This window comes from Cryptomeria japonica, chromosome 10 (assembly GCF_030272615.1).
Source record: "Cryptomeria japonica chromosome 10, Sugi_1.0, whole genome shotgun sequence".
Lineage (NCBI taxonomy): Eukaryota > Viridiplantae > Streptophyta > Pinopsida > Cupressales > Cupressaceae > Cryptomeria > Cryptomeria japonica.
In genome coordinates, this window is record NC_081414.1 from 176,940,822 (window position 1) to 176,962,287 (window position 21,466).

Sequence of the window (21,466 nt, forward strand, 5' to 3'; positions counted from 1 at the left end):
GGGTTTCTAGATCAAAATTTCTTGTGTTATGGTGATTGTGCTTCTATGAGTGAATGCCTTATTTTCTATTTGGTTTGCATGTGTGTTAATTGGTTTGTTTGTTAAACTGTTTTACCAATTTACTGCTAGACTATTAAAGTGTTCAAGTATAGTATTTTTTGGTATACTAATTCACCCCCCATCTTAGTATTCATCAATTGGTATCAAAGCTAAACTTTCTATAAGTCTAACCACTTGGAAAGAGATATGGGAGAATATACTGTGAGGGAACTTACTCATCGGGTCACTCAGACTGAGAAAGCCTATGATGAACTTAAAGTCAAATATAAGGCCTCTCAAGCAAAAAGAAGAGAGCATGCTGAAAAACTGATGGATCTAACTGAAAATAGTTCCTCTGATGAAGCAGACATGGAAGCCCTAGTTCAAGAAGTGGAAAAACTGAACGAATCAAATACCAACCTAAGAAAGGAGTTGGAAGGACTGACTATCCAAATGTGTCAAGAGCTTGAGAACTGAAGGAAAGCTGAAGATCTGGTAAAAGACAAAGATCATGAGATCTCCAAGATGAAGCAAGAGATCAGTGCACTTACCACTCATCTTCATGAGAGAAAAATAGAAAAAGAAGAAGTGCAAGGTGAACTAAACATGGCTATCTCTAAGAATGCAACCTTGAAGGAATCCAATGCTTCTATTTCCAAAGAACTCATTGAGTCAAAGGAAATACTTGCCAAATTCAATAAGAGAACTGTCAAGCTAGAGAAGAAGCTTGAATCAACTAAACTAGTAAAGAATACCAATGGACTTGGTTTCTCTGATTATGAGGAAGGTGAGACCTTTGAAAGAAAAGATGGAGCATCAAAGAAACAACCAGCATCAAAGGATAAAGGTAAGCAAAAGTTCAAACCTATTTGCTTTAATTGTCTTAAGGAAGGACACAATACTAATGTATGTAGTAGTGAGGCTTACAATAATTTTCCTTATTTTCTAAACGATAAGTCTAGACCCAACAGATTCAATGGTAATTGTTATGCATGCAACAAGTTTGGGCATAGAGCATTTGAATGCAAGTTTGTCATGCACAATATCAGAAGGTATCCTCAAAGGAGTCAAGGGGTTTTTCCTAAATCCTCTGGGAACCAAAACCCAAACCAGTTTAATACCTATAGTCATCAGTCAGGTAGCGATGGCTATCAAGTGGCAACCAGATGGAGAGAAAACTATAGGATTTGTCATGGTCATGGTCACACTACTATTACACATAGAAGGAAGAATGGAAACGTGAATAATGGACCTTGGAGAGCACCTGGAATGGTTTTCTATCATTGCAACAAACTGGGGCATTCAGCAAGATTCTGTAGAACTAGAAAGAAAGTATCGGATGATATACCGGTCACTCCGAAAGGTAAGATAGTTGTTGAAACCATTCAAGTAGATCTAAAGAAAACATGGAAGAAGAAACTAGAAGAAGTGATTCAAGAAGAACTAGTTTCTGCACCTAATGTGGAAGTCACTGAACCGATAAACTAAGCATCAAAAAAGCTTAGGGGGAGCAAATAGTGAAATGTCTCGAACCCCCGGTCAACACCGATAAAAGACCTTAACCGGTATATGATACTTGTCATTTGGTAGAAGACTGGAAAACTATAAAAGGAAAATTAGGGTTTACGCCCTAATAGTGGAGCATTTATGATGGTAGGTGAATAATTTGCTTAAAAGGAATTTTCAAGTCATTTTTGACTTATTAGTTTTTGAGCAAAGAAGTTTTTCAAGTGTAGAGTGAAGAAAAGCGATTTGATTATGATACAAAGAACTTGTCAAAATCCTAAAGAAGAATCAGAAGAAAAACATCTATTGGTGAAGTATAGAACACAAAGCAGTATTTCAGCAACCAAAGGAGTGTGTAGCGAAGTTTAAATTGTGAACCCTAAATTTCAACTTACGAAGGTATTTTTCAAAATTCTCTACTTATCATGGCTTCCACAGCACATGCTATTTCTAGTGCACCTATTGATTCTATAGACTTTATTCAACAGAAGGCAAAATACAATGCCCTATCTCAAATACCTGCTGGTGTTATAATGGAGGAAGGCATTTCTGATTACATTGACTATAAGATTGAAGATCTAGGATCTCTAATGATCCATTCTTAGTTGAGTTTGTTCTGTGGGAAGGACAAAAAGATATTAAACTGGAATTCAGCATTCTTGAAAAGAAGAAACTTCACAATGTTGTCTATTTCCTTGAAGAATTTTCAAATGATCACATCCGCATTATTTTGAGCAGAGTACACGGGGATAAAATATACTCAGAGCGGATGCATGATATTACACCAGAAGTGATTCATGTCATCACTGGTTTCTACAACGTTGGTGAAGTGCCATCCCTAAGGAAGATCAATAAGACTGAAATGACCAAGCTCACCAGTTCAGTGAGTGACTCACGAGGAATGACTATCAATTCTGTCAAGGACGATCTAGTCAAATATGCGTGTATGGTGATAGGCTACTAGACGTTCTATGCCAGAAGAATCAATTATGTCTCTGCTATAGCGGTAAATGCCACCTACAGGATGATCAAGGAAGATGCATCATTTGATCTATGCACTTGTATGCAAAGACAACTTCTGTTGAACCTCAAGTCGATCAAACAGGACAATGCCTTGAGATTTAAGTTTGGACAACTATTGGTTGGGTTGTTCTTCTACTTTTGAGGCTATTTTCCAGGAGTAGGTGATATTCAGTGGTCTGTTGACCAACTATTGTCAAAGAAAATCAAGGAAAGCCTACGAGCGGTAAGAACAAGTTATCCAGAAGTGCTAAACAAATACTTTGATGAGTTCAGACACAAAATGAGCCAAAGGGTGAGAATATCAGGTGATATTGTCAAGAAATATGAATATGACATCCGCTTCACCATTAGAGTGGATGAATGCATAATGGAGGTTGTTGAGCCTAGATAGGAAGAAGTGGAGCCTATGGGCTATGAGGTAATGAATGATATACTGGAAGGGTATGCCTATACCCTTATTGCCTCACCTCTTGATCCTAAAGAGAAGAGAACCAACACCTATCTAGAAAGGATTACACCAGTTGAGGAACTCTCTGTAAAGAAGGCAAAGGTAGTGCCTTCATCATCGGCACTGGTTACCACAGCAAGTCCCAAAGTGACCAAGCAGTCACCAGCAAAAAAGAAATTGGAAGCTCCACCAAGCAAAGTCTTTGAGAGAAAGCGAAAGACAAAAGATACTACACCGGACTCAGAGGACACTATCTCTGAAGAACAACCTAAGAAGACTAGGCAAATGAAGAAGAAGACAAAAGCAACCAGCAATGAACCGGCAACATCTACACTGGTAAATATTCATATTTCCTCTTATAAACCTTTGTCACATTGTCAAAGGACTATCAAAAATCTTAGAAGGAAATTGCTTAGTGATTTAAAAGAATATTTTGATGATTTCAATGACACTAAGAAAGAGGAAGTAGAACAGGAAGTCATTCAATACTTATGTATTAATGACCGGTCACCCTTAGAAATTAGATCTGAGGTACCTGATTCTTTGTATAAATCTTTAGATAACAAATGGCACATTGCCATAGAGAAAGAACAGGGAATAAGAGAGGAAGTGTTTGCACAATACTTTCCTGATGTATCTAATTCAGAACTTTATGAAGTTATGGAAAGATACAAGGGCCTTTTCTTTATGCGAAGAAGGAGACTCTTGTTGCTAGAAGGAAAAGTTCTTGAAGTGGTGAAAGACACCCACTCTCATTCCCAGGCTGCTCTGAGATTGCACAATGTATCCAAAGCCAACAAAAAGGCTGAGCAAGAACCAAAAATCAATAAACTGGATGAAGTATATGACAGTGAAGGAGAACCGGTCACTAGTCAAATGGACCCTATTAATGTTGATACCCTGATGGTGAAAATTTTGCTCTGGATGCACCAATAGAAATGGAAGGAAAGGAGAAATAGGAGGAAGACAAGAGAAAACAAGAAAAGGAAGAGAAGAAGAAACAGGAGGAAGAAAAGACAAAATAGGCAGAATAGGAAAAGAAGCAAAAGGAAGAAGAGGATAGAAAAGAGGAAGAAAAGAGAAAAGAAGAGGAGAATAAGAAACAAGAAGAAGAGAAGAAGAAGAAGAAAGCAGAATAGGAAGAGAAGAAGAAGAAAGAAGTGGAACAGGAAGAGGAGAAGAAAAAGGAAGAGGAGAAGAAAAAGGAAGAGGAGAAGAGAAAGGAAGAGGAAAAGAAAAAGGAAGAGGAGAAGAGAAAGGAAGAGGAGAAGAGAAAGGAAGAGGAGAAGAAGAAGAAGAAAGAGGAGAAGAAGAAGAAGGATGAAGATGAAGAGAAGCACAAAGAAGAGGAGAAAAAGAAGGCAGAAGAGGAACAGAAAAGAGATAAAGATAAAGAGGATGCGGCATAGAGCACTTAGATGGAGACCCCAAAGGTAACTGGTAGTCAAGCCAAACCGGCTGATATTACTAGTCCCATTGACCTCCAATCTGCAAATGAATCAGAGTTGGTGTAGAGCATTAAGGTTGCCCAAGAATGCCTGTAAGTAATAAGGAGGAAAAAGGACCAAGATGTGATCCAAGCTGCGGTGGACACTCTTATCAATTTGATACCCAGTACCGACCTCCCCAGTACTGATTCCTCTCTTGCACAATTGAAGCTCCTATGCACAGTTGTAGAAGACCAGGTGCAAAGCCTAGAAGAGGTTGCAGAAGCAAATGCCAAGAAGGAACATCAAAAGGCTCTAGACAATTCCTTGGTGAAAAAGTTAACAGAACTCTGGTCTGATCTACATAAGGCACAGAAGGACATTAGAGGTGCAATGGATGAGGGCAAATTATTGCTAAGTAAGATATGTCAACCTCATCTATTCTATGATGATGGGCTTGCTCAGAAAGCCAAACTGCAATCTGATATGCAGTCATTTATAAGCACCTTCAAGACTCCATATGATTCCTTCTCCACATATGGACAAACCGCTCACCAGTTTCAACCCCAGTCTGCAAGAATAGAGGCAGAGATAAGTAACCGAACAGGTAATTTGTAGGAACTTCAACTGGTCCTACTGCCAAGACTAAAAATTCTTCAGAAATGCTATCTAAATCTGGATGCCCTAATGGTCACTCAGGAAATGAGTACCTTGGATGCCATGGAAGACTAGGTCTATCAGATGTAAATGGAGAATGAGGTTTGCTACCTCATTGCTTGAATCATGGTCTTTATCCATGAAGACATTTATGCAGGACTTTAAATCAGTTTTTGACAAGTTTCACTCTTTATTGTCATAAACTCTTTAAATTAGTTTTTAATGCTAATGGAACAGGGGTTATTCAGCTGTACTTTGTCATTGTTGGCAAAGGGGGAGTAGTATTTTTGAACTTAAAATTTTGATGGGGAGTAGTATTCTATATTTAAATATTGATGCATGCTATGTATACTTTCATGTCTATCTCTGTAAGGAAGTAGTATACATTGTATTTTCTGCAAAAGCGATAGTGTATATGCTTAGGGGGAGTAATTTTGGTTATGGCATAATTTTGTTGTACAACACTTAGATGTCAAAAAAAAATTTCTTAAGTGTTAGCATCAATTCCAAAAGGGGAGATTGTTGGCATTTTTTATGATTATGTTGTGATTGTCATTGATGGACACACACTTGCTATGAGATCACTTTGTGAATGTATGAATTATGCTCAACCGGTAATTGTTCCAAACTGGTATCATGTTTTATTCTTTAGACTATTGATGTTATGCAGAAAGTGCTTACCAATCTCAAGCGGTATAAAGACCCAAGCGGCATAGAGAGATCAAGCTGTTTAAGGATCTCAACTAGAGCAGAGCAAAGGAGCCAAAAGTGGCAATTATCATTTTCCCAGTCTTTAATTTTTGTCAACCAGAAATCTATTTGAACCGGTATTACTCTGAGTTACCAATCGGCAACTAGAAAATTTGTATGAACCCATAATACTCTGTGATGAGTTACCAACTGGTATATTTTTGTGATGAGTTACTATCCACTGACACTTTGACAATGATTTTGTGTTGTGTTACCAATTGTGTCTAGATACAATGAACCTAGGAACTTGCAATGTAATCCTATTGGACCGACATGAAATTAGATTCCTTTTAAGGACATCATGTCTAGGGTTTTGAACATGTATGTATGAGAGTAGCTGCTAGGTTTGGATGGTCGTCGAAGCTCTTGCATGTGTGATCTTAATTGAGAAGATCAAGTTTGTACATTGCAATAGAGTGTGGATTTATTGAAGATTGAAGTAATGCCGAAGAGCATTAGCTATGGGCTACAATGGATCTAATCAAGAAGACTGTGCCATTTGCTAGATCATTCACTTATTGATTACTCACATCTTTGACAAGTCAGAAACCCTTAACCGGGTAAGCCTAGAAAAGCCTTTGTAAATCCTCTAACAAGGTGGTTCACATCTATGGATTTGAAATCCTCTCACAAGGTAGTCTTTAATCGAACTTATCTCCTAACAGAGATTGAGATTCCTAACATGATCTGTTCTGGTAAAGAACATTGTATGACCTTAACTGGTCTAGTTACTATTCTGCATATAGTTACTTGTGAGTTTCATCTCATCATGGTTTTTCCCATTTGGGTTTCCATTTCAAAATCTCTTGTGCTATGATGATTGTGCGTCTATGTGTGAATGCCTTATTTTCTATTTGGTTTGCATGTGTATTAACTGGTTTGTTTGTTAAACTATTTTATTAGTTTACTACTAGACTATTAAAGTGTTTAATTACATTATTTTTCGGTATACTAATTCACCCCCCCTCTTAGTATTCATCAATCCTAACACTAACCCCTAACCTAAACCATAACCCTAAACCATAACTCAACCCTAAACTTAAATATAACCCCAATTGAATTCCAACCATTACCTAACCCTAAGCATAACTCTAACTATAGAATTAAACCCTACCTACAACTTCAACCTTAATTTAACCCTAATTAAAGCCTAGCCTAATCCAAACCCTAACACTTATTGAACTCTAATCCTAATTGAATTCTATCCAAAACTCTGACCTTAATGAAACTTTAATACAAATTTAATTGTGTTAGGTCTCAGAGACAACTGAGAGGGGGGGGGGGGGGGTGAATTAGTTGTCTAATAAATTTAATCCAAAAATAAATTAAACAACTTTAATGCTTAATACCAATAAACCATTCTTTTATGCTAGTAGATAGTTATATCAATTAATTACAATACCAGTAAGGATTAATGCATGAAACAAAAAGACAAAGTCATCCACAACACATAACACCAAAATTTGTATGTGGAAACCCTGTAAGGGGAAAAACCACGGTGGGAAACCTTACCCACAATCAGATGATACTACTACAGATAGTATGTGTATACAAATGGGGTCTACACATGCAAAAAGGTGAAGCACCTAGAGCTCACTGCTCAATCACAAATGGGAGTCACACTGACTACAATTGGATGGTTAAATCCAATATGGATGTACTGCTCAAATTAGAATCTTTCTATGCTGGATTCAGTACCAGTATAGTTCTGATTGTCTTCACAAAACCCCTCCTTCAATCTTCAAATGATGTCTACGTGTATAGCTCTTCTTATTCTTGCATATACCTTCACACAATTCTTTTTCACATCCCACATTCGATCTTAAAAATAAGACCTTACATTTATATCATAACCTAAGACCAATTTTAGTAGGTCGGCTCTAAAGGATATTACAATAAAATTAATTTACAAATAAATCAATATCCAATGCAATAACTGATTCAACATGTCAGCTTGATGCATTTACAATAATAATAAAACATCTTCATAGTGTGTCGTGCTGATCTGGAAAAGATAGACCTACCAGTGTATATCCTGGACCTATTTGCCAATAACAACAAATATGCAAATACAAATATGCCAATAAACAAACCTTCAAGACAAAGTGTCCAAATGATATCTTCGACATAACTAGGTGTTTTTACATGTCATTCCAAGTGTCGGTGAACATTATATCCTATCGGTGTACCATATACCGATGACTGTGTATGAGTCATCTGCTTGCCAGTGAATGTTACTGATTCTCCAAAGTGCTAGAGTTGATAAGTGTTGGTAGGTGTTGACATCAATGACAAAACCATACCAAAATACCAACAAATTGTAACCCTAATTGAACTCTTATATGAACCCTAACTATAATTAAAAGCTTACCATAATCAAACCCTAACCTTGACAATATTCCTAATCCTAATTAAAAGCTTACCTTGAACTCAAAGATACAGATGGCATGTGAAACTGTAGCGTCCTAAAATTGCGACACTTGCAATTTCAACTGCATTTCGGTCTTCACGATGGCAATGCAACATGCAACCTGAATGGAGACCCCAAAACCTGATTACGACACTAAAAACTGCATTTTTCAAGCACCCTGGCCTGAACCTCCTTGCACCCTGCTGTCCCGGGAGGTGGGACCAGAGCGCCCAGCACCCTGGTCCTTCAGGACCAGGGCGCTTAGCGCCCTGGTCCCCCAGGACCATGGCGCCCAGCACCCTGGTCCCTGGGCCTATTTTGGGCACGGTCTCCTAAGGGGTCTTGGTTCTTTTCGTTTGAAAATTGGAAATAAACTTTCCTGGTCGGCCTAAGGTCGGGAAAATCAGTCTATTAACCCTAATTGGCAAGTACATAAACTACATTTTCCTCTCTCATTTGGGACATAATAAGAGGACATGACGGAAAAAGCGTGGAAACTATACTCAAGCACTCAAACATTCAAGCATTCAAGCAATTGATCATTTCAAGTCTCCATTCAAGGCTAAGTGTTGCATTCAAGACAAGGATTCAACCACTGAAGAGGAGATCACTTACAACATACAACAACATACAACATCTATACCTTCGCACATAAGGATACAAACATCCTTAGAACAAGGTATTAGTACTTGTTTTACATTATAGTCATTTACATTTATAGCATTTCTCATTACTTGGTTAATTCCAAAATTGGGGTTTGACCTAAAGGAAAACCCCTAATCCCTAACCCCCAATCATCTTCGCTTTTCTGTGTGTAGGTTGCAGGTATGCGGCTGAAATTGAAGATCTGGAATCCTTGTGCAGAGACGAACAGATCCCCCTTCGTTTCGCGGATTTTTCGGAGGACCGTGGCGCCGGGCGCCATCGTCCCGACAACTTTTGCTCAAATTTGCAGGACAGCACCGTATCGACATTTTACTACTAATTCCAGGTCCGCAGCTTCATCCTATATCCCTAACTCAGTTTATAAGTGAATCTTTATCACTTTCTATGCATTCCTAGCTTAATTCTCCTATTTACATTCTTTACAAAAGAGGGTAGCCTTGCTGTCTTAACCCTTGAAATGCATTTAGCATCCAATCTTGCATTGTGTGGGATTGGATCTTGTGGGTTTCAACCCCTCTTTTGAATGTAAAGTCTCTCCCTTAAGTGAAAACCATCAACCCTAGCGATCTCCCTTCTCTCTCCTCGGAGTTGGAAGAGGGGAGTGCAACTAGGGTTCGATTGCAATTTTCCGCTTTACATTTTGGTGAACCTGACGTGAACATCCTTTCTGATTATTCATGATTAGATCTGAAAATTGATTCCTTGATTACATTTCCATGTTTGATCTTTTGCAAAATTTTAGAGGTTGATTGCATAGAAACCCTAAATTTTCTTTTTGAAAATTGAACTTGTGAAATGTTTAATTATTAATGCTTGTTTCAGATCTGCCCTCCTATTACAAATTATCAATTCATATCTGTGCTTTAATTTTGAAAATTAAGTGGTTAAGTGTCAAAACCCTAATTTTTGAAACCCTCTTGATTCAACCTTTGTCCGACAATTTCACTGATCAAAACATCTCTAAATCAGCTGTAATTTTGGATTCCGCAATAAAATCACAATATCTTTCATCCCTAAAAATTTGGAAAAAAGTTGCAAGGACCGTGTGCACTCCGAGCGCCATCGTCCCCGACATTTTTTCTGAAATTTCAGGAGCAAGATCTTACTGTATTTTCTTGCTAAAATCCAGAATTTTGGCTGCTTTTATCAATTATAACACTTTCAAAATTACAGTCAAAGTTGGTCTTGTGATTGCTTGGTTTAAGGCTTCTAATCATTCAAAAATCATTGAAAGTGAAATTTTGTGTCAAAATTGTGTTCTTACTGTCATAAATCTGAAAAGTGTGTTTGCATTCATTCAAAATTTCAGTGCTTTATTCAAATTCTTGCAATTTGTGACTTTTGAAATTAAGTGCTTAATTACAACAACTTTGATTTCCGCTTTCAAAATTGAATTTTGCGTGAAATTGAGTCAATTTTTAAATTTCAAAATTTGCATTGCTTTTGACATTCCCTCTAAAATCATAAAATTCAAAATTTCAGTTTCCCTCTCTTTTTCAAAATTCAAATTTTGCATTTTTCGACAATCTTGATAGGGTTCAATTTTGAGATTGCAACTTTAATTTGGCCTATCTACAGATCGTAAAATCACTCAATTTTTTCAGATTAGCTCTAAAATCATCATATCTTTCATCCCTGCAAATTTCAAAAAAAGTTGCAAGGACCGTGTGCACTCCGAGCGCCACGGTCCCGGACATTTTTTTCGAAATTTCGGGAGACTGTCGTGATTGCATTTAACAGCTTAAATCTGGAAGATTGGCTGATTTTACTAAAAATTGCTACCTCTAAATTCAAAATCTTCTCTCTCTTTCTAGTGCATGAGTTTTACAACAATAAGCCCTACTTACACTATTCCCGTTAGACGAAGCAGTAGAATTAAGTCTTTCCGAGGTTTAACTACCGAGGAGATGGAACCTAATTTGAATAGCCTTTTTAACGAGGACATGGGTAATTCCTCTAATCCTCCTAATGATGAAGAAGCTCTCCATGAGGTTTCTGTAGAACAACTTTCAAAATTGGATAACCAATTTGATGATTTTCACCAATGGATGTCTCATGAGTATCCCGATAGTCAAGCTCTTCCTTTAATTGAGGGTCTAAAACATATGCTTCAAAGTGATAAGAATGGAATTGATATTTTGCATGGTATTTCACATATTGTGAATTTGAATGTGATGCCTAGGAAGAGTTGTGCCGAAACATTAGGTTATACACAACCTCCTACTCAAGCCAATCATTCTATTCCTTTGACAACTTCTATTACTAGCATACCTACCTTTACATCAAACATAATGGCTACTTCTATACAAGACATTCCCCCTGTGATCACTAGTCATGGGGGCAATCCTTCCTCTTCCATTAACCCTATTCCTTCATTCAATCCAACTTCTTCATTCATCCCTTCAATGAGTGTTCCTATTACATCTCCGCAAATGAACATGACGCAAGGGGGCAATTCATTTAACCATTCCATTCCTCCTTGTAGTGTTCCTCCTGTCCAATCATCTCCTATGACTAACTATCATAGGGTCCCGCCACCTTACTCTCTACCTTCTTTCAATAACATCACACCTCCATCTCAATCTAACACACTTAATATGAATTCTTCGACTGAAGCGACCATTAACAATCTTGCACAAACTGTCTCTTCTTTACAGCAACAAATTGCCTCTATGAATCAATCTAAGTTTAGTGTGCCCACATTTGATGTTGCGAGCCCACTTTCTCTTGACATTGTTCGAGCTATCCCTCCTAAACATGTTGAAATCCCGCATTTGGAGCTTTATAATGGTAAAGGTGATCCTCTAACACATGTTAAGACTTTTCAAACAATATGTACTGATTTTGCTTATGACCAAAGGTTGCTTGCAAAACTGTTTACTAGGACATTAAGAGACAAAGCCCTACAATGGTATTGCTCATTGCCTTCTTATTCTATTACTTCTTTCGAACAACTCGCAAATGCTTTCATTCAACAATTTCAAAACAATATAAGTCCTAAAGTTACTTTGATTGATTTAATGCATTGTAAACAAGGTGTTAAAGAAAAAGTGACTGATTTCATTGGTAGATATAAACATTTGTATGCTCAAATTTCTTTTCCAGTGCCTGACAATGATATTCAAAGAATCTTTATTTCTAATTTACAAAAAGATATTCGAGACAAAAATCTATTTTCTGAGTTTATTTCTTTCCAATAGTTGTGTGCCACTCTTCACAATTATCAACTGACTGTGAGTCAAATGGAACAATCACATCCTATGGCTCCGAGTGATAAGGGTGATAGCAGTCAACAACCATTTGGAAAGTTTAAACCGAACAGAGATTCTATCAAATTCAATGAAAACATCATCAACAACAATGTGAATGCAGCATCAGGTGTGCCTCCTATTTCTAAATTTTTCAAGAAAGAAAGAAAGTATACTCCTTTGAATGAATCATTGCATAGTATTATGAATAAGTTATTGGAACAAAATGTGCTTACTCTTCCTCCTATAAGGCAAATTGATCCTGCAAAGATTACTTCACCTTATTTTGATAACAAAGCTTTTTGTCACTTTCATCGTTAGCCTGGGCATGATACCGAAAAATGTTTTTCTTTAAAGGGTAAAATTCAAGATTTGATTGACAATAATACTATCTCTGTTTCTGGAGTGAATGATAAAGACAACACATCTGTAGCTCCTCCTAACCAAAATCTTCAGATTTTTACTGATCCATTACCTTCTCATACCTCTAATGCGGTTGAGGCTAACGACTCCTCTCTCTCATCTGATGGTCTTGTGTCTATGACTCCGAATGTGATTAACTTTGTAGAGCAGCAAGAAAACCCTAAAGAACCTTCCATCACATTTGATTCTAGTGAAACCATTAGAGCACCTGATGGTCCTTTATACATAGTTGCAAAAGTCAAGAATACACCTTACCGTGGAGTGCTTATTGATCCTTCGTGCATGGTTAATGTTATCACTAAAGAATTCCTTTTTACTTTGCAATTGAATCAAGTGATCTATGACAAAATAGATGTGATTGTGAAATTATTTGATGCATTTTCTTCTCCTGCAATTGGTTCTATTACATTGCCTATTGAGGTCCATAACAAATCTCTTGATGTAAACTTTGATATTATTCCTTCTTCTGAACAATTTCGTGTGAAGCTTGGCTATCCTTGGCTATCTTCCATGAAGGTTATTGCTTCTCCTATTCATAAGTGTTTGAAATTTCCCCATAATGGTGAAGTTGTTACTGTCAATCATAGTCTCTTTAAACCAGCTGAAAGAACTTCTAGTGTTCCTATTGATTACTTTTGGCCTAAACAATTCCAATCCCTTCCTCCGCGAAGTGATCATCTTTTCAAATCTTATCAAAAGTGGAAAACAGATATGATCCTATCTCTAAGTGAACCTAGAACACCTAAACTTGATATTCCTATCGTTCTTGAGAAGGAAGTTCTTCCTTTGAAAGATAAAACTAATGTCTTTCCTCAAGAAGATTCCCAACCCATTCCTATGGATGTGACTATGTCTATGCCTAATAAACCTTCTAAGCGTAGACCTATACCTCCTCGTCATGATGGACTTGGTCTTCTTCCTAAACCAAATATTCCTCCTTTATATGGAGCAGTTCCTCCTCCTGCCTTTTATAGAGAAAAGAGACCTTCCTCTTCTCCTATTATCCAACCTAAGAGACCACAACCTAAACACCCAAGTGATAAGGATGAGAACATTCCTCCTCCTCTATCTTCTCCACTTCCTACTAAGACTAGACGTAATCATTCTGCACATGAACGTCGATGAAAGCATCATCTTAGAGCTCAGGCAGCTGCTTCTCAAACTTTACAATCTCCAAAAACACCTTCAACAAGCATTATTCCATTTTCTCCAAAATCTCCTAAACATAAGATGCATGATGATCTTGATCCTGTGCGAGTTAAAGATCCTATTTTTATAAATCTTGATGATGCTATAGATGAAAATGTTATTCATGATGAACATGTTACTCCTCTGGCTTCTGATAGTGAATATGAACTTGTTGATGTTGATAACCATTTATCTAATGAATTTTCTAAAGCACTTATCCTAGCTCCTAGACAAGAACAATGTGGCTTGGAACATGAACATAGCCCTTGTTTGGATCTTGTGATAGCTCCATCTGCTGTGTTGGATGTTCTTCCTCTAGCGTGTTCCCTGCCTTCCCGAAACATTGATCAGCAAGATCGGGGGGTAGATGACGTGCTAGACTAGTTACATTAGCATAGCAGATTCTCTCCTCCTCTCTTGTGTTACTTCTTCTATGTGTTATTCTCATTCTTCTATTTGTTGTCCTTAGTGTTGTCTACTTGAGGACGATGCAAAGCATTGAGATCTCTTTTGGTCTCTCTCATGTTGACTCAAAAGACACATGTGTTCCCTTCTTCTAGGTGACCTTCCTTGATTGGGGAATGAAGAACAATTATGCATACATACATATGATATATATACATGACTTATCATACAGCATACTGACCCTGAGGAAAGCGAAGTCACCTCGTGCTTTGTGTTTTGTGTCTATTATCCTTGGGTTTATCTCACACTTGGGGGCTAAATCTTTGCGATAACGTGCTCCTTTCCCTTCTCATTTCTTATGTGTATCACTACGTTAAAACAATCACCCCCTTTGAGGTGTGTGTGATCATACACCCTGTCTATCCTTTCAAGATACTTGAAAATTTCTTGGCGATCTTAGCTTTGCCTTGAAAATTTTTGGTATTTCTCTTGCATGACTCATAGTGAGGGAACCTTACTACTGATAGTCATGGTTCTCCCTCGTGATCTTCCCTTTTACTTTGTCAATCAAAGTTGTAAGATCCTTAGTCCACTGGGGGCTTGGTGTATCTTGCCTCCTTGACGTGGTGAAAGTCTTTCAATGATGATTCCTTGGACTTTACCGGAAGTATGAGCATACATACTCCCGCTAAAGTGGGGGCTAAATGTAGCGTCCTAAAATTGCGACACTTGCAATTTCGACTGCATTTCGGTCTTCACGATGGCGACGCAACATGCAACCTAAATGGAGACCCCGAAACCTGATTACAACACTAAAAATTGCATTTTTCAAGCACCCTGGCCTGAACCTCCTTGCACCCTACTGTCCCGGGAGGTGGGACCAGAGCGCCCAGTGCCCTGGTCCCTGGGCCTATTTTGGGCCCGGTCTCCTAAGGGGTCTCGGGTCTTTTCATTTGCAAATTGGAAATAAACTTTCCTGGTCAGCCTAAGGTCGGGAAAATCAGTCTATTAACCCTAATTGGCAAGTATATAAACTACATTTTCCTCTCTCATTTGGGACATAATAAGAGGACATGACGGAAAAAGCGTGGAAACTATACTCAAGCACTCAAACATTCAAGCATTCAAGCAATTGATCATTTCAAGTCTCCATTCAAGGCTAAGTGTTGCATTCAAGACAAGGATTCAACCATTGAAGAGGAGATCACTTACAACATACAACAACATACAACATCTATACCTTCGCACATAAGGATACAAACATCCTTAGAACAAGGTATTAGTACTTGTTTTACATTACAGTCATTTACATTTACAACATTTCTCATTACTTGGTTAATTCCAAAACCGGGGTTTGACCTAAAGGCAAACCCCTAATCCCTAACCCCCCAATCGTCTTCACTTTTCTGTGTGTAGGTTGCAGGTACGCGGCTGAAATTGAAGATCTGGAATCCTTGTGCAGAGACGAACAGATCCCCCTTCGTTTCATGGATTTTTCGGAGGACCGTGGCACCGGGCGCCATCGTCCTGACAACTTTTGCTCAAATTTGCAGGACAGCGCCGTATCGACATTTTACTGCTAATTCCAGGTCCGCAGCTTCATCCTATATCCCTAACTCAGTTTATAAGTGAATCTTTATCACTTTCTATGCATTCCTAGCTTAATTCTCCTATGCACATTCTTTACAAAAAAGGGTAGCCTTGCTGTCTTAACCCTTGAAACGCATTTAGCATCCAATCTTGCATTGCGTGGGATTGGATCTTGTGGGTTTCAACCCCTCTTTTGAATGTAAAGTCTCTCCCTTAAGTGAAAACCATCAACCCTAGTGATCTCCCTTCTCTCTCCTCGGAGTTGGAAGAGGGGAGTGCAACTAGGGTTCGATTGCGATTTTCCGCTTTACAGAAACCAAAGCCCAAAGAGATGATCAATCGAACCATAGAAACATTAGAACCAATAGGAAAAACCTCCCCATAATGTTGAAGAGGGACAAGGACATTGAAAAGAACGACCAAGAAGAACTGCATGACAAAGATCCAAGAACATCAAAGGTGTTGAGAAAAGTACATGGTGTCATGGAAGGAACACTCACTTGACACACATCATGAGGTGAATGTCATGGAAGGAACACTCACTAGACAAAGGAAGATGGCAAACAACAGGCAAACAACAGGCAAACATCAACCCCTCATGGCACTTTATAAGTAGTGCATGTACAACAAGGCACAAGATGTGCAAGATCCCAAGTAAACAATGCATGATGACACTTTATCTCAGTGCATTTGCATAAATACAATGCTACAATGATAATAAGACTAGAAATGGAAAGACCAGCAAAAATTGAGACATCCGACTCAGAGAAGAGATCCCAGGACTTGAAACAACCAAGATATCTACCAAACTGCTAAAAATAAAAAAACTAAATAAAATATACATGGAGAAAATTCTAGAAATAAAACTCATATGGCTGGAAATTACACAGCACACGCTTTCCAAAAATATTTTTTTTTTGAAAATCGGACGTTGGATGCTCATTCTACGTCCCCTGGAGTACAAAAAAGAGACCCATTTTGACTAGAAAAAGACATAGTCAAGTAGAAAAATTAGGAAAAATTACCAACATCATGAGGTCTAGCTCGGAACCATCTTTCTGACACCTATTCATTTTTGAAAAAATGACTCCGTATGCCCAAGATATGACCAAAAAACCAAACCCCCCTTCAAAATAAGAGGAAGTGGTAGTCTAGTGGCTCTGGCATGCGAAGGTGGCCAGTGAGCGGTGCTCCGATGGTGGGATGGTGGTTCCCTGGCGGTGCTCCGGTGGTGGAGCGGTCGTCGGGCGATGGGCCGAGGGGCCAGCGGGGAAGCAGGCAGTGGCAGCACTGCGAAGCGGAGCAGGGCAGCGCAGCGGTTCCCAGCGGCAGTGGTGACAAGAAGGGTAGGGTGATGAGCAAGGGTCAGGCAGGGAGCTGGGTTGAGCAGCAGCTGAGGAAGTGCAGCAGCCAACGGGCTGGGGTTTGCAGGGCCAAGCGAAGCAGAGGAACTGTAGCTGGGTGGCGCAGGCGGGCTGGTGGGCCAAGGAGCAGTGGCAGCTGGGGTTGCAGTGGTGGTGAAGGCAATGGTTGTTGGCGGCGGCTAGGTCCGGTCTGACAGGGTTGGTAGGGGCCGGACTATCAGACCGGTGACGGTACTAAACCTGCGCCTGCTCCAAAACCCCAAAAAAACTTTTGAAGTTTTTTTTACACACCTTTTGCAATATTTTGATTTTTTAAATTTTTTTTACAATTTTTTCAAAAAATCAAAAAATTGGCCTACATGACGTAAAAAGGCCTTTTTTTTTGAATTTTTTTCTTGATTTGCATGCCAAGGCCGTACGACCTAGATCTAGAGAAATAATACTCCCAGAGGCTCAAGAACTAAAACAAGTCAAATTTTATATGACCATAGGGGTTTTCAAGCCTTCTGAGCACGATGATGAGGTTTGTTTAGGCCCAAAGTGCTAAAAAAAAAGGCCTATCCCTAGGTGCATAAAAAAAAACTTTCTAAAACCCCAAATCTGCTTCCAATGCAAAAATTTTCAAAAATAGGAACAGATAGCTGCAGATCTGAGCTCTGATACCATGTTGGAGTTGAGAAAATACAACACCATAGGAGCCCCAATGATCTCTACAAGCTAAAAAACCTGTTACAAGGAGAAGGAAGGAAGCAAATCACCAAAGAAAGAAATACATAGAAAATATGCTCAAAAAGAGAGAGCTCAATATTCACAAAATGTGTAATGTAAAAAACCTTCTTCTTACAATGAAAAGAATGAACTTAACCTTTAATAGGTCAAGAAACACTAAAAGGGAAAACCTAGGTTTGCACATAATAATTAATAAAAGAATTAATTATTATGCACGTAATGTTAGCTTGAGTGTAAAAATATAATAGGGAACTTAAAGAATTAAACAAATATTGTTTAATTAATCAAGTAAATACCCAATTACTCTAACATATACCCTAACCATAAACCTAACCTTAACACTAAACCCTAACCCAAACCATAACACTAAACCCTAACCCAAACCATAATCCTAACCATAATTGTAAACCCTAACCCTAACCATAATCCTAAACCAAAACCAAATCGTAACCTTGATACTAACCGTGACCATGATATACACCCTAACCATTATCATAACCCTAACTTGAACCATGATGTAACTGTTATCCCCAACAATAACACTAACCTTAACCCTAATGCTAACCATAACCATAATACTTGTCATTAAATAAAATCTAATATATCTTAGATTTTAGTATTTACTTAGATCTTGCAACACATATATTATTAAAAATAGTCTAAATAGATATATAAAATTTCATATATCTCTACATAATAATATAATAATATTATAATATAATTTATTTTAATAAAATGATACTATATAATTATATATTGATTTATTTTATGTTTTCTATGTTGCGCAACAACATTGCCACTAGCATATATACCTTAAATTTTAATTTAATCTATATAAAGTACGCTGAGAGATATCCTTCTCGAGGCACCTATTTTATTTGACTTTTGGGTCTAAAATTGATTAAAAATAGGTGCCTCGAGAAGGATATCTCTCGACATACTTTATATAGATTAAATTAAAATTTAAGGTATATATGCTAGTTAATATACTATATAGAAGTTACAATTTTCATTTCAAAAATTTATTCATATACAACAATCCTTTCAAAAATCTTTAACATAAAAAATTTAAATAAGTAAAAAATATTGATATATAACTTCTACATATTAGCTAATATTTTTGAAATATTTATATATCATCACATAAAGTTTTAATAAAAATTATTTTTATCGAAATACAAATACCTAGAACATTTAGAAGTCTCATGATATGATGGTATAAATCTAAATTTATATGAAAAATTGATATATAATTTAATAAAATTTAAAATAAATATATGTAAAATGATTATATTGATTAATTAATACTTATTATATATTTATATTTATTTATATTATGAAATGCATATTAAATAATATTTGAAATTAGGTAGTGATGAAAATTGGATGAAGGTATAAATAATACAATTCTATATTTAGATTAGATTCTATTTTGATTTAATTTAGTTATTGTACAATCTTATTTAGCTTTTATTAATTTAAAAACTAAAAAATATAACAAATTAACCTATACATGATTCATTTATTTTTCTTCTCATTCATTTAATCTTAAAAAATATAAGAGGGATGATCCCATAATGTAGTGGTTAGTTGTGAGCCTTCTACATGAAAGGTCTTGGATTTGAGTCTACTTGAGCCCCATATGTCCCATACTCAAAAGCAATTTGACCTCAACCCATTATCAAACACAAAAATATATCAATAAATATAAATTTAACTATTTTTATTACTTATAATTATTTATATTTTTTTAATATTATCAATTTAATTTTATAACATAACTTATATTTTAAGATTCTTAAACTATATATCTTAACTAATAATTTATTAATTTAAAAAGTATAAAATATAATATAATTTATCCCAAACAAATTAACCTATATATGAATTTTTCATTTTTCTTCTCATTCATTAAATATTAATAATATAAATTTAATTATTTTTATTATTTTTTTAATTAATTAGATTAAAAAATATTTTTCTAAATTGTCAATCATTAAATTATTATGTATGTTTTAAATTTTTCTATTTATTAAAATTATAAAATTTATCTATTATCTTATATATCACGATATATTAATTTTATGATTCAAAATTAATTAGTAACAAATAAAATATATAATATTAAAAATATTTTCTTAAAATAAATAAAAATAATACTTCACTAAATATAATAAAAAATTAAAAAATATTATTTTTATAATATATTATTTTCACCTCTATTATCATATTAAATATTTACTATAAATTTTTTCCATATATTTTAAAATGCAAAAATAAAGATATATAGGTACTAAACATCATAAAATAAATTATTTCAAATTATTATTTAATCATACATCTCTTTATTTACATTTTGATTCTACAACGAAATAATGTAATATGAACCATAAAATCTTTTACTTATAATTCCTCCTTATAATTCCTCCTCCCTTGTTTCCTCTCATGCAATTGTTGTGGGATTAAAAACCATTTTTATAAAACAAAAAAACATCTCTCCAAAAGTTCGATGTGAGTGGCAACAGATGCGAAACAGAAAATGAAAAAGCATTTGATGGAAACTGGGCCCCACATCACACAACAAGTTAAGAAACGGAAAATTAAAAAGCCTCCGACTGAAATGGAAAGGTTAGAAGATAAATGGGCCCCACGTCGCACGACATGCTCTAACGCAATGCTTAGAGTGTAAATATTTTGGAAAAATATTGCAATCAGTGCACTTTATGTGATGACATCTTCTTGAGGAATTTTATCAAACAGTTTCATGTGCCCCATTTGTGCTTGAAAACATACCTAATATGCAACAATCATATTTGATAGTCAACCCACTTTGACGCATGTGTGTATGCTACACCATGGCTGCCAATTGCTGGCAAAGGTTGTGGAAGTTTGGCTTACACCTACATTATGCATTTGCTTGAAAGTTTCTAGAGTCCTTTTAACAAATTAATTTTGTGTGCATTCCACAATCATTGTGTTTAAAGATGGTAATCAAATTATAAATGTTGTTGTCAAACAGTTCTCATGCCAATTCAATGAATGGCATTTTCTTCACACATACAGTATATTGAATTGAATGCCTTTTGTTCAAGCTAAAGTTGAATTCTAGAGAATTGACCTGAAACTTGTTAATCCATCATATAATATAAAAGAAATTTATAGGAAATATTTAGCTTCAAGAAATAAAATAACATGAAATAAAGTAAATAAAAGAGATTATACTTTCATCATTTATGTCTCATTATGTCCTAACTCCACTGTTCCTAGTTGCAAATGATTTTCTCTTAGACAATCACTGGTAGCTTCCAAGATGACATATGAAGAATGGATTGATCGTTAACTGATACTATGAGATGAATATGCAAATGATTTATGCTAACATGATATTAAGAAATTCTAAAATTGCTAATTGCTTCAAACTCAAACTCGCGGATACAAGATAAAAACTCCTAGAATGACTATATGATTAGCTATTAGTTTCAAAATATCTTAGGAGAGTTCTTTTTATAGATTTTTGAGTGCATGAGCCTAGGTGGCATGGATCAACGCTCATGATTGAATCTTTCAAATTGGATGGCTATGAGCAAAAGGTT